Below are 15,354 nucleotides of genomic sequence, written 5' to 3'. Positions count from 1 at the left end.
GTAAAATGACTGACTCCTGTATGCCTTTGTACACTCATTTGCTGGTTGAAGAAAAGGCTTCTCAGTCACAGCAGCACTAAGGTTATTTACATGAAGAGGCCTTTGGAGCACCAAAACTTCAGTGCTCATGTAGACTGCTGTAGGCGTGGGTAACGGACCATTGTAACGATGTGACCCCAATATGAGTATGATCGTACAGCTTTATTAGTCAGCAAAACAAGGTTTATATAGCAAAACTATTACAGCATCTGAATGGTTAAAACCCCAACCCATATATAGGCAAAACTACTGCAACTCGTTGTGATTGGTGCAGAGCTGCATCTCGAAGTGAAAACAGTACTGTGGCAGGAAACAGCAACATGGCAGGAAGGAAGTGACAGTGTGGCAGGAAACGGTGATGTTCCCCCTGCTCCAGTGTCCCGAGCTCGTCGCTCTGCCTTCCCAGCAGGGTTCCGTGTCAGCCGCTCCCAAGGCTCACCTCCGGATCAGAACCTGGGTTGCTCAGCGCACCAAACTATGTCCCCTCTCGTCCAGCCAGGACTCCACAATTCCCCCTTTTTGTTTTTTGAGCAAGCCGGGTTTGCTTCGTCATCTTGGAGAGAGCCTTTTTAAGACAGCTAAAGCAAATACATATTATAACTCCAACAGCAAGTAACACGATACATATGCGCAAAATTTCTATAATTAAACCGTTAAGCCAAGCGGGCAGATTACCAAAGAGCGAGGTGAGAAATCCATCAAAAAATCCCTGGCTTTGTTGTATTTGATTGGCGTGCTGTTCAAGCCATTGTAATTGCTTGTGGATGGACTTACTATGATCGGACAAGTTCATACAGCACATGCCTTCGAAATCCTCACAACCATGTCCCTGGGCCAGCAGTAAAAAATCAATTGCGGCTCTATTTTGCAATACTGCATGTCGTAGACTACTCTGATCTTCTAGCAGGGATTGCAAGACTTTTGTGGTAACACTGGCTTGCTTCTCTGCCCAGCGTTCCGTGTTCACCAATCTACTTCTGTAGCAGTGTTCCGTGTTCGCTACTTTCAAGGTCTATCTCCATTACCAAGCCTGGGTTGCTCAACAGCACCAAACTATGTCCCCTCTCGTCCAGCCAGGACTCCACAATTCCCCCTTTTTGTTTTTTGAGCAAGCCAGGTATAGTTGATGAGGTTGTTGATGATGATGAGAGCTGACATTAATTTTGGTCTTCAGCTTGCTACCACTCTTTCAGAGGCCCACACAAACTACAATACTAACAGTATAAGAACACAAATGCTAGTTGAAGACATAGAGATGTGAAGTGCATACCACAACCTGCTGGATATAAAGAAAGATTAAATTAACTTGAGAATGATACATACAGATGGTAAATCTGTTACCTAGCATATGGGTGTAGATTGATTTACTTGTATTCAATTTTCTTGCTGGATTTACTTGTATCCAATTTTCTTCCTGTGTGGATGGTGGGACTAAAGTACCGCTTGACCACAACATATCATTATTGTCAATGGGAGGGAATGCATCTCACCACGTCAGGCATCGAAATAGCAGTGTATCGATAATATGAGCTCAGTAAATTTGCACTTGGGTTATAGGTATACTTATCATATATACAAACATCCATAACATTTAGTATTGGCTATCCATTTTAATTACCTAGGTTAAGATCAATGTACCTAGAACTATGACTCATTAACTATATAGGCTAAAATTAATGTACATAAAAGCATAAAGCTGCAAACATCACCACATCTATTCCCTGCTGCATCAAATGCTTCCGAAGTTTTGATAAATCAGAGTCCAAATACAACAATCTGAAGTCAAAAACCAGAAATAGTCAATACCTGCAGAACTTACCAAACCAAAAGACACAAAACAGTTACTTAGTCCAGACAAATCCGTTAGATCACAGAAACCAAATAAATCCATCAGATCACAGAAATACAAACAGTGTAACATAAAACCACACGTTCATGGTCGCGACCACACACACACACAGGCACACCAAGTTTTTAGCATAAATCCAAATATTGCAAAGACAGGACTTACAATAATATTCAACATTTAACAGACAAATTCCCAAGCTTCAGTTTCAGGAAGAGTACTCTCTTTTCAATTCTGGATTAGAAAGGATGCTTTCCCTTCTCGTCAGGGATATAGCTCAATGCTGTGAAGCTTTTACTATGACTAACAAATAGGCAACAAGAAACAATACTGGAAGAATGCCTTTGCCTTATTAATGGTTCACGCTCAGAACTTTTTGGTCCAGTGATCAGAGGTTCTCCCCGAGAATCCCTTGGTGCCGGCTGGAGGTCCTGCAATCCCTCAGACCATTGAAGTTCAAGAGCAGCGTCCTACCTGGGTACCCAAAATCTATTACTAGAAAGCAGCAAAATAATTAACTTCCTAAAACTTAATGTTGGAGTTCTAGAAAGCAGGCATTCTTTACTGCAGTACTGAACGCACAGGGAATAGTTCTACTCAAATGTGTGTACCGAAAAGACACTCTTACTAGATATTTATGCCATGTTAACATACATAATCATTACATTTCTGCAAAGTACTTATCATTCTCCATTTCTCCCCCCCCCCTTTTTTTTTTTTTTTTTTTTTATATTAATGTCTTTTGTACATGCATATTGGCACCTCTAGGCAGTTGTCAGGAGCCCTCAGGTGAAGGTTTATACTTTTCCTCACGGTGTCTGCTAGTTGACCTTTGCTCTTGTGCAGACACAGTTCTAAAATCGCGTATACCGTGTCCTCCAAGATTGCTTCGTTATACAAAAGCTGTTGTGGGAGATAATTGCCAAATATGCAAGGAATGTATTAATTGGTGTGGGTGGTGCACCCACTGCAGTCATCAGAGTACTTGCGTTTGCTGTAATTTTTTCAGTGTTCCCTGTGTAATAGGATCATCCAGAGTGGGTCTCTTCTGCTTCCATGTCAGAGGTTGCTCCCTGAGAGTGAGCGTGGTCACCTCTGGCATCGGATTCTGCGTTACGTTCTTTCAGCTCATGATATAGCTTCACATATTTTGCTGGTAACCATCAAGGGCCTGTTGAAAGAAGAACACACGCATACCCTCTTCCCCACGTTATTAGTTCTATAGGACTTGTCCATTGTGATTGCCCAAATTCTTTATACCATACTTTTGGTCGAACCACAAATGGAGGGACCATCCCGAATTGACGGTCAGCTGCTGTTGTAAATAATTGATCATCAGAACAATTTTAAAAATTAAGTACATTAACTGTTCCTGTGGGGTAACACTGCCCATAGGATTCCCCCTTTTTTGTTTATTTAGCATAGCTTTGAGGGTCCCGTGGACACTTTCGACAATGGCTTGTGCAGTAGAAGAATGTTGTATACCTGTAACATGTTGTATACTCCAGTCCTGTAGGAAAACAGAAATTGTCCGTGAAACGTTCCTTTTCTCCCGTATGTGCCGTGGCTACCAGAAATCCTGAGAAAGTATCCACATTAACATGTACACAACGCAGTCGACCAAATGTTGATATATGTGTAACATCACTTTGCCACAACTCATCAGCTCGTAAACCACGAGGGTTCCCTCCTGCACATGATGGTACGGGTGTAATACATTGACAGTCAGGGCATGCATGAACATTTTTTGTGGCTTGCCCCTGGGGCAAAGCAAATTGTTTATGCAAGGAAGAAGCATTTTGATGAAAGAAGTCATGAGATAATCGGGCTTGCTTGAAACGGTGTGGCAGTACTGCTGCCATTGTCAATTGATCTGCTACAACTTTTTCTTCAGTTATTGGTTTTAGTAGAGTAGTATGTAACTATATATGCATTATGAAATATACACGTACACGATTTTCTAATTTCAATAACAATTGCATCTGCAATGCGTTGAACAATATTCACAACATGCAGAATCTGTGACAACATTGAGTGGTTCAGTCGAAAACAATTCAAAAAACGTGCAAGGCCACTGATAGCTTAAAAATTTGTGTGGATCCTTCAACGACTAAAATAGATGATTGCTAATCTGATGAATTTGTTTGTTTCCGAAACACTGTTCATGCTCCTTTAATAGGAACAGAAACACGTTGGTTTTTTGGCTGCAATGAAATTTGAGATAGGGAATGTAACAGCTTATGTTGTGGAAGGGTATAACGTATGTTATTTAAATAATCAGCTAGAGCGGCTTGCAGTGATAAGGATTCACTGTTTAAAGCCACAAAGTCATCTTTAGCCAGCAGCAGGCAAATAGTATCAACTTGCTGACAGTGATTCCAACTTTGTGCTATTAAGGACACTATGATGTGTACCTTTGAAGTCAATATTTTCATGGGCGTATGAGACAAAAAGATTCATTCCAGAGTCTTCAACTTCTGCGTGTTAACACACCACTGATCGAAAAGAGGGTAAGGCTGTAAAACAAAACCTTCATAAATGATATACAAATTTGTTGGCAATTCGACATTAATTCTGGAGGTAAAGGCAATTGCAATTCTATCTGAAATCTTTTGTAAAACAGTTTTTGCTTTTGGCATTGATCTTCGGGAAAATAATAAATCTGAGACCTTTTTGACAAAGTAAATAGAGGGGACAAATCTTCAGCTGTAAAGTCAATATTTTCACTTTTCAGCAGAGTGAATAACATCATCTAGATAGACCATCTGAACCTTGGAAAGATAATAAAGTCCAGCTGTTTGTTCACAAGGAATTCTACTGCAGTAATTGAATTGTATACATTTTTTGTAACCAAGTCCTTGAATGTTAGAAAAGATGGTTCTCGCCGCGCCGCTTCTGGGCTGGCCGGAACGGGCCGGTGCGCTGGGATCGAGGGAAGGGGGCAAGAGGGGGGGGAACGGTGGGGGTGGGGGAGGAACCGTGCCGCCGGTTGCCCGGGGGGAGCCATGTGCCCCACCAGGTGTAAGGTTTGCTGACCCGTTCGATGCGGTGACTGCTGGCGCGGCGGCTGTACAGCGTCTGAGGGACTGTGCAGTTTTATGTTGGAATTCACCTCGTTTTGATCTCAGGTCGGGTACGCCAATTGCTGTAGAGGGACCCTGTCGTGCACTTTCGGGATGCCAGATTTTTACACCCCACTTCCCGTTTCTCTGGATTCAAAGGATCGTCAGGTTTTGGCAGATTTACTTCCCGCACTTCTCATGTTCGGTAGGAATTTCGTCGTATGTAGGGTTAAATTTCAGCAGACTGCTGCTCTGTCCTTGCTTTTGAGATAAGGACAGAGGTATAGCAGCTGCTTCTGAGATAGTCTCTGTAAGTTTTAGAGCATTTAAAGCTGTATGCACTGATTTCCAAGTAATGATTTCCTCAGGTATTTTAAACTGCAAGACTTTGTTCTTTCAAACTTCACTGTAAAAAAATTCTTTAATGGAGCCTTCGCTCCTTTTCTTAGTGACTGTCCCATTCTCCAGCGAGCCGGGGGGGGGGGGGGGGGGGGGGGACACGACAGACCTGATTCCTGCTCAGGGTCTGTTAGACCCAGCCCCTGCTCACGGCTTTCTTCACGTGGTAACTTAGTGGCCACTCCTCCGGCCAAACACCTGTACTTACGATTGTCATCCATTAACCTGTTCCACAGGACAGGCTGAGGCTTGTGTACCTCAGATAATGGTGGCAACGTTCCACTGTCCATCTAGGATGGCATCTCTTGTAACACTGCTCCAGCGGGTAGGTGTGATCTGTGCCAGAGGCCCAGCTAAACATCTCGGAGAAGAAGCCTCATTTTCCCGGTGGGGGGGTTGGTAACGATTGACATATGCTGGAACTGCGAGCTCTTGTCTTGAAGATGCTGCAAAACTGACTGCAACAGATCGCACGGTTTTTGGGTGTTTTTTTTTTTGTTGTTTTTTTTTTTTTTTTTTTTTTTTGAGTAATTCGTTCTGGCCAGCATCAGAGGGCGTCAGGAGTGGAGACGCCTCGCTGGAATGTGGCAAGGGTGGATAGAGAGGAGGGGCCAATGTTGCAGGCCGCGCCCCAGGAGGGGTCGATGTCATAAGCCGCACCCCTTCCCCCTCCCCCTCTGGGGGTGGTACTAGCCGCTCCTCCCCTCTTCCGAAAGACAGTCGCAGTTCCGCGCCCGACTCCTCCCCGCTCCCTGGGGACGGTCGTACTACCGCGTCCGGCTGGCATTTCGAGTTGATGTCTCTGGCAGCAACTTCTGGTGGGCCACCCCCCTCTGCGCCCAAACCGGAACCGCACTCTGCACTTGCTCGAATCTCGGCAATTGTGTTACAAGTGATCCCAGTCATCCCTCTAACGGCAGGTAGCCCGAAAACCCGTGCTAATGTCCCAGGCTTAGGCGCGTGATCCTTCCCAGGCTCCGTAGCTAGCATCTGAGCTGCAGCACACGCCACCTCTCGTTCAGCTTTCATGGCTTTTAAAGTGTGTAATACTGTTCGCCAGAGCTCGCGGACGGCTTTTATCTCCTTTTCCTCCTTGTCCTCCCCCGTTATTGTCCTTTCCCACATCATCTCTCCTAACTCTTGCCATTCCGAGACGGAAATCAGTACCGGGGTATCCGCAAAGTGACCCCATCGTTGCCCCAGTTTAATCAACTTCATGAGTTGCTTTGCCGTTGTGTCTATTCCTCTCTTAGAGAGAATACCGACTAACAACGTTGCCGCGGCATCCACCTCCATGCCAGCGACCCCGGCCTCCACGTTAAAATTTAGCTGCGCCAGGCAGTCCCAGTGTGGCTCGAAAAATCCCTGGGAGTCGGCCGTCCGTACCTGCCCTGCGCGTCCGCACCCAGGCAGGACCCTCCCAGCCTTTACTCCCACGCCCCCCTCTCTAGCTGCTCACCGCAGACCGAGGGCCTCCTGCAGGGGAAACCGTCCATCCTCTGCTACCAAATGTAGGCGTGGGTAACGGACCGTTGTAACGATGTGACCCCAATATGAGTATGATCGTACAGCTTTATTAGTCAGCAAAACAAGGTTTATATAGCAAAACTATTACAGCATCTGAATGGTTAAAACCCCAACCCATATATAGGCAAAACTACTGCAACTCGTTGTGATTGGTGCAGAGCTGCATCTCGAAGTGAAAACAGTACTGTGGCAGGAAACAGCAACGTGGCAGGAAGGAAGTGACAGTGTGGCAGGAAACGGTGATGTTCCCCCTGCTCCAGTGTCCCGAGCTCGTCGCTCTGCCTTCCCAGCAGGGTTCCGTGTCAGCCGCTCCCAAGGCTCACCTCCGGATCAGAACCTGGGTTGCTCAGCGCACCAAACTATGTCCCCTCTCGTCCAGCCAGGACTCCACAGACTGCAAGTCTCTTCAAGTATTCTTGCCAGGTACTTGTGTACTGTGCTTTTGCTCCAAGCAAAAAAGTTGCAACTTTTTAGGGTAAAATTAAGTTCAGGATCAGAATGTAGGAGATTGGGCAGAGGGAGGGGGGTGGTGGAGAGAAGGAGGACTGGTTTGTTTTTTACTCTGAAGTAAAACTTCTGGTTTTGTAAATAAAAAACATTTTTTCAAATTCTCAAAAATAGTAAAGAACTCTGCTCCCATCATGATCTCTCCTCGTTTACAGAACCTGTGCACATCTTTCTTATAGGAAAAACATCGGTACCACATACAGGATTACCTTTTTATTCACATATGTGAACAAGCAAACTTCTTCTTCTTCTCCTTCTTATATGTGCCTGAATCTCACTTTTCATTTTCCTCTTTGCTACTTCCCTTCTGCTGCACCACTGTGATGTCTCCCTGTTAGCCATTGAAACTTATCTCTCTTGCTGTGACCCAAGTCCTAACCCATTCTTTTCTCATTCATCTTGGGGGTCACCATCTTTCTCTTTTATGCCCTCTGTAACAGATGGCTCCTATTAATGTGCATTTCCTCTGGGAACAAGCAGCCTCCTCAAAAACTTCTGCTAATGACCTCAAACCTGTTATGAACAAAGTAGCTTCTCCTGAGGAAGAGCTGCCAGTTATGCTATATTCCTGTATGTGTGGTCGGTGTAGAAGGCAAACACCTGCCAACGAGAAGCTGGTTTGAAGTCATAAACAGCAAGTTGAATTTGGACTCTAGACTTTGACAAGTGAGTGCCACTTGGTCCTGAAAGCACCACATCTTTCTTTTTTATCGAAGTGCTGTACTGGGTTTAAACTGTTATCTCTACAAGCTATGATAATCATCCTTGATCATTCAAATATAGTCTAAATGTTGCAAAAGTTGGTTTTGTTATTAATTAAAAACTGAGCTATTGATTAAATGGATGTTCTGAAGTAAAATCCAAATATTATCACCACTACAGTCAAATGCAGGTTACGGCCCCTATCTGTGATCATCTGGAGACAAAGGAGTTTACAAGCATGATCCCATTCCATTGTGTGTATAAAATGTTGTTTAGAAAGTAATTGTGGTCATTTTGAAACCATCTCAAAGTATCAAATTCTGCTAACATCACTTAGTAAGTGATGTTTGGACCTAGTCAGTTTGGAGTCTCAGAGCTTTGGACTACTAGATATATCAAAACGAAATACATCATTTTTTCTTTAATAGGGTATATATTTTTGGAGGCATACTGAAATTATTTTTAAAAGTTCGGCATGCTTCCTCATTATGGAATTTATCAGAGATTATTTTCTAGCCTTTAAACTAGATGCCAAGTGTTAGCTTAAAACCAAATGAGCTAACAGATTAAACCAAGGCAATATAAAGCTCTTTATAGTTTGGGCTCTGTCTAATTTCGCAAGGCAGGATGGTCTGTGGTTGATGCAGTGGAAACTGAGGAAATTGAGGTTTGATTGATGCTTTGCCTGTTATAAGGCCTTAGTGACCTCGGGTTATGGATAGCTCAGTCTTGCTGGACCTCAATTCACCACTGATGAAAGAAGAGTAAAACTCCTCTGTCTGACAGGAGTACTTTTATATCTATACAAAGACTATAGAGGCACCCTGGTTTTACTTTGATTAATGCTTTATAAATGCCTATGCAAATAATTTCAAAGGCAGAGTGTTTCCCCATTATGCTCTCTCCTGACACTTGAGAAACAGAAAAATACACAAACTAACATACTTCACATCTTGGTATTCATGGTTTATGGATGATAGCAAGTTCCTTACCTTTTTTTTTTTAAAAGTACTTGATCTAGAAAATCATTTTTCCTTCTACTCTTACAGAGCCAAAGTCAGTTAACCCTGACAGCACACTATAAGCTCTATATATTTGTGTGAATGGATGGAGGTGAAGGATAGGTTATTTGGACAGAGATGGTAGCTTTTCTGGATGATAGGAAACTACTTTAACCAACCTTACTTTTGTTTGCTAACTGTGGCTTATATTGGCAACAAAGTAGTAAAAATATTTTATAAGTTAATAAAAGTCCCCTGAGCAGTGGAACCAAGGAATCCTAGTCTCCTATGGTGTATGTTCAAAGTGTGGGCTCTTGTCAAGATATCTGAATGTCTAACAAAGAGCAAGCTCATTCTTCAACAACGTCCTCAGTGAAGGTACTAAAGGGGTTTCTCTCTTCTCTGCTTAACACCTATTTTCACTAAATTCAAAGGAAGTTCATATCTTCAGTATGAAATTCACTCGAAACTGGCTAATGGGCTCAGAGGTATTACGAGTCAGATAAACAGAAAGGTGCACAGACAGCACAGAGGACCCACACTGGAGAAGGGGAAAAGTGTGAGGAGGAAGGAGCGGCAGAGAGAAACTGTTATGTACTGACCATAATGCCCCACCTCCTATCCCCCCTGCACCACAGGGTGGGTAGAGGAGTTGGGAATGAAGTTGAGCCTAGGAAAGGTAGGGTGCGGGGAAGGTGATTTTTTAATTTTTTTGTCTTTGTTTTTCACTATTGAGATCTATTTTAGTTGACAATAAATTAATTTTCCCCAAGTCAAGTCTGTTTTGCCTGTGATGGTATTTGGTAAGCAATCTCCCAGTCTTTGTCTCGACCCATAAACTTTTTCATCCTATTTTCTCCCCCTGTGCTGTTGAGGAGGAGGAGGGAGAGAACAGATGGGTGAGAGTTTGGCTGCTCACCACACAGCAGCAAAGGCAGATGATAACTTTAACGGCATGCAGAGTCTCACAAACAGACAGAAAAGACTAGTTTAATGTCCGAGTCCTGAAAATCCCAGTAAACAACCCTTGATTTGTTTTGTTATCTGTTGAGTTGTTCAGATCCCCTCAAGACACTCAAGCATTTTGACAACTATAAAAAACAAAATGAAGATGAATACACAGATTGTGTCTGGACAATGACTACTGAATTCTCAGTGTCAAGGAGCGCTCTCAGCTCATATTTCAGTGGATGATGCTCCGACCTTCAAAACAGGTATTACAAATTAGCATATACCTAAAGGCATACTATTTTGCCACTGGCTTTCTTACACTTCTCTGAAATGTCATGTTACTAAGTGTTTGAATTTCTTTAAGGGGCTTTGAAAGGAAACTGGATTCCTGTTTCTTGCACTGAATCTATACTGAAGTCCTACACTTTTTTTTTTACTTTTTTTGTTTTCTGATTGCTTGCAGGGTCCAGGAAGTACCTTTTTTCTGCGTTGTTGCAAAACTTGACTTCTTGGGCTTGAGGGTTTTGAAAGGGAGATATGTGAAATGGCATTGGTGGCAGTGATGTTTCTTTTATTCCTGTGAAGCATAGGACTAGAAGAAGGATGCAAGATAAGGTGCAAAAGTGCATTAAATTATTCCTCAGATACCCGATTTGTAATTTTTACAATGCACTTTGGGTTGAACCAGTTACCAACAACTTGTTCAGGAAGAAACTTTCACCACAACAGACTTGTGGAGACTATTGAGGTTGTTTAGTTTTTTACCTACTCTGTAACAGAGGAAGTAGTCCACTCTGCTCAACCCTACTATATTGGCAATAGACTGAAGTCCTCCTCCTCTCTCCCAGTGATGATATTATGTGTGATTTTTGATCCTTTACATAAGATTTAGGTATGTCAAAGGGTGCCAGGGAATGGCCCATGCACCATGGACCTGTTTTTAGTTCATATCCACTGCACAGTGACCTGAGCAGTCTCTTGCAGCTCTCTGTGAGGGAATGTGTGTGCAGCAGCAGGTTTATTCAGAAAACTTGTGCTGACCTTGTTTCCTCGAGGAGATACAGAGCTGCCTGTGGCATGGCTGTTTTTTTCCTGGCAGAGAGAAATGAGACTCAACGAGATTCTTCCAGATGGAAAGTCAGGAAGTCAACTAAAAACACACATATGAATGCATACAAAAGTTACTCATTAAGTAATTTTACATTGTCCTAAACTTGTGCTTTCTTGTATTGGGTGGAGAGAAGGCCTGTTAGTTTTACAGAAGAGTCAGGTGGAGGTTTTGGAGAACCTGATTGAGCTGCTTGGCCTGCAGGGCCGTAGCCGGCCCATCGGGTTTACAAATGTTGCACACCCTTCGGAACCTCACTCTGATTAGCCTAGCCCTAGCCAGTGACATCAGCCGGCTCACTTTTCATTAGTCGGCTGGTTGCTGGGACTGTAAGACTTCCAGCGAGATACTTAACCCTCTCAATGCCGCACGGTGCTGGCGGCACCGGTGGCGCCGGCTGCCCCGGTGGCCTCCTGCAGCCTGCCAGCAGCACCGCGCACCCCTCACCTAGGAGGACACGGGGTCGGTGGTGCGAATCGAGCCTCGGAGAGGCTGCGGCGAGGGAGCCGCGAGGGAAACGTGGATGCCCCTCCTCTTCCTACCCTCACATCATCGCCCTTTTAAACGGGAGCGCCAAGGCACCCAGAGTAGCACGCGGTCTGGGGAAAGAGCACAGGGATTGGTGGGTCTGCCTCCTGGTGGACACACCCTCCATGCAAAAAGGGTCATCTGAGTGAGAGACAAGAAGGTAAACAGAGTTGACTTGTGCTGTCTGTTGGCTGATGGGGGGGGGCTCCGAACCTAATGTGATGGGATTCAGCGCGGCCGTTCCTGAGCAGGAGTGCGCAGGGCAGCCAGTAGTTTCCTCTCTACTAGCAGCCGCGACTCGGCATCTGCCGCTGTCGTCAGACCCAGGCCAGCGAAGCGCTGTTCTTCAGCACTGCCCTCCATCTGCTGAATATTGCCTTGGGGGGTGGTGGTGGTGAAAGACGAGCCCTAGGAGCAATTTGAAATTTTTTTTCCCCTCACGTTTTCTTTTATTAAACAAGTCCCAGTGGACTACTTGAGGTCGGCTCTGGCAGCTGTGTCTCTGAGCCTCATCCCAGCGGCACGCTGCCCAATATTGGACTGACACTCCAGCGGTTGGTGGACCATGGCTTGCAGCACCTGGCGCGACAGCGCAGCAGGCCCCAAGGGAGTGTATTGAGGTGCCCTGCGCTGCCCGGGGACTTGGCAAAGTGCAGCCGGCAGCAGGAGTGGGACTGTGCATGGTGGCGGCGGGGCTGCTCCTGTACTATGTCAGCTATCGCCTACATGGACTTCGTGGCTGTCCAGTGCCTGGTGTCCATCGCCAACCACTCTGCCATGCCCGAGGCAGCACGGCTGAAAGTGCCAGGCGAGGAGCAGGTGGGAAAGGATCTGTGCGACCCCCGTGATGCTTGGAAGGACTACTGCACCTTGGTGACCATCGCCAAGAGCCTCCTGGAGCTGAGCAAGTACTGGCCCCTGCCCGTCCCCTCCGTCTGCAGCGGCAACGTGGAGAGCCCGGACGAGGATGTGGGCTCTGACAGTGACGCGACCACAGAGCCGGGGTAGAGCCCGGCACACAACTCGGCGCCGGGGCAGCCCCTCCACCTGCGCGACACCATGCCCCTCAAGGGGAAGCTGGCGGCTGAGAAGCGGCACAAGTGCCCCTACAGCGGCTGCGGCAAGGTCTACGGGAAGTCCTCCCACTTAAAAGCCCACTACCGAGTGCACACAGGCAAGCCGCGGTGGGGGGGCGGGGCTCGAGGGAGCTGCTTGTCCTCGGATGTACCCTGTGGGGATCGTTTGCCACAATATCACTTATTTTCCCTCCCAGACTTCGGGTGGGGAGCCTACGGAGAGGGGTCCCGTGTGAGCCCTACGTCGCTGGCACTGTAAATCTGGCCGAGAGCCCTCGGGGTTGTCTAAAATAGCGCGGCTTGGTCGGGTGCGGTGTCTGGCATGCCAGCGGCTGGTGAGCAGGCCGCCTGCCACCGCGGGGAGTGAGAGTGAGGCCGGCTGCCCTGGGCAGGGCTACGGCAGCGGGACGTGGCTCGTCCTGCCGCAACCCCGTCGGCTTCCTGAATCCTCAAGGGAGAGCCCAGCTCAGCTCCTCCAATAGCCCTGATGTGAAAGGGCTGGCAATTAATGGAGGAAAGCCCAAGGAAGAAAAAGGCGGGGAGCGAAAGAGCAAGTCTTGTGGAAAATCTTGTTTTTTAGAAAGGTAGTAACCTTTGGAAAATGGAATACACTTTAGATAAATGGATCATCTTGAAGAGAAGCTGTTGGTGACTGATATTCCAAAATTGCTGTATTACTTTTATTTATGAGCGTCTTGAATCAGATATTCTGATCAAGCGTTACAGCACGTAAGTTTCTTAGTTATGTGATAGTTACCTTTGTTATAGATGCTGTGGTACGTTAACCTTGACTGGCTGCCAGATCTCCACCTAGCTGCTCTCTCACTCCCTCTCCTCAACAGGACAGGGGGAGAAAATAAGGTGGAAAAGCTCATGGATCAAGATAAGGACAAGGAGATTGCTTACCGATTGCAGTCATGGGCAAAACAGACTCTACTTGGGGAAGATTAACTTCATTTATTGTCAATTAAAAATAGAGTAGGGTGGTGAGGAAACAAAACCCAAAACTTTTAAAATAAATAAATAAAACCCGACCTCAAGCACTACCACCCACTTCTTCCCAGGTTCACCTTCACTCTTTCATTTCTGACTTCTCTACCTCCTCCCCACCCCAAGCGGCACAGGAGGGGGATAGGGAATAGGGGTTGCGGTCAGTTTTAACACTTTGTCTCTGCTGCTCCTTCCTCCTTACATTCTTCCTCTGCTCTAGCATGGGACCCTCCCACGGGATACAGTCCTTCAAGAACTGTTCCAGCACAGGTCCTTTCTGCGGGGTAGAGTCCATCAGGAACAAACTGCTCCAGCATGGGCTTCTCACTACAGGCCACAGTTCCTTCCAGGAGCCTGCTCCAGTGTGGGCACTCCACAGGCTGCAGCTTCCTTCAGGGCATATCCACCTGCTCCGGCCTGGAGTCCTCCACAGGCTGCTGGGGGACAACCTGCTTCACTGTGGTCTTCTCCACAAGCTGTAGGGAAATCTCTGCTCAGGTGCCTGAAGCACCTCCTTCCCCTCCTTCTTCACTGACCTTTGTGTCTGCAGGATTGTTTCTCTTACATATTTTCTCACTCTTCTCTCTCACAGCTGCTGCACATCATTTTTTTACCCTTTCTTAAATATGTTATCACAGAGGCGCTACCAACATTGCTGATTAGTTCAGATTTGGCCAGTGGTAGGTCCATTTTGGAGCTGGCTGAAACCACCTCTGTCTGGCACAGGGGCAGACCCTGATCTCTTCTTGTACAGGCCACCCTTGCAGCCCCCCCCTCCCCTGCTACCAAAACCTTGCCATGTAAACCCAATGCAGATGTTCACTATAATATTGGATGTGGCAGAACAGCTTTATATGAAGATGCTGAGCATGTTTTGAATATAAGGAAATCCTCGCTACTTTTCAGAGTATTATGCTCTGAAAGAACACGGAGGCAAACTTTCTGCTTGTATAAATTTAACCTCAATCTCTCAGTCTTGGACAATGACTTTAGGACTTTGGTTCACACCTATGATCTTGCTTGTACCAACATGACTTTTTACTCTTGGATGCTAACTAAGCAAGATGGAAAGCTCTGAATACTGATTTGTGCTGTGTAATGTTGAGAATCTAAAAACTCACTGGACCGTATTTGGTCAGCTAACAAAATATGAGACATGAAGAGCAAATAAAGTTAGAAGAACAAAGACTTGATGTTCAGAGGTTAAAGGTCTATATCTTACTAGTAATTCTCTAAACCTGTTGATTCAAAGGCACTGTGTATTTCAGAGACCAAAACTATCTGTATAATAACTGTTTGCTTGAGTCTTTGAGTTTAGCTAAATTTCCAGAAGACTGTGGTGGATTGACCTCAGCCAAACAGCTACCCTGCCCCTCTCATTCCCATCTACTGCAGGATGGGGAAAAATAGAAGGAAAGCAAGAAGACCTGTGGATCAACATAATGTCAGTTTAATAGGGAAAGCAAAAGTTGTGTGCTCAAGCAAAGCAAAACAGGGAATTCATTCACTGCTTCCCAGGCAGATGTTTAGACCTTTCCTGGAAAGCAGGGTCTCAGCATGTGTAATGGTTGCTTGGGAAGACAAATGCTATAGCTACGAATGCCCCTGCTTCCTCCTC

General features: G+C 45.7%; 1 pseudogene; it reads left to right on the top strand.

Moving 5' to 3' along the window:
• Positions 1-12,378: 12,378 nt before the first annotated feature.
• On the top strand, positions 12,379-13,479 carry LOC142365524 (Krueppel-like factor 9; annotated as a pseudogene).
• The last annotated feature ends 1,875 nt before the right edge of the window (positions 13,480-15,354 follow it).

This window comes from Opisthocomus hoazin, chromosome W (assembly GCF_030867145.1).
Source record: "Opisthocomus hoazin isolate bOpiHoa1 chromosome W, bOpiHoa1.hap1, whole genome shotgun sequence".
Taxonomy (NCBI): domain Eukaryota; kingdom Metazoa; phylum Chordata; class Aves; order Opisthocomiformes; family Opisthocomidae; genus Opisthocomus; species Opisthocomus hoazin.
The sequence above is the reverse complement of the archived record's forward strand: the minus strand, read 5'-3'. Positions and strand labels throughout refer to the sequence as shown.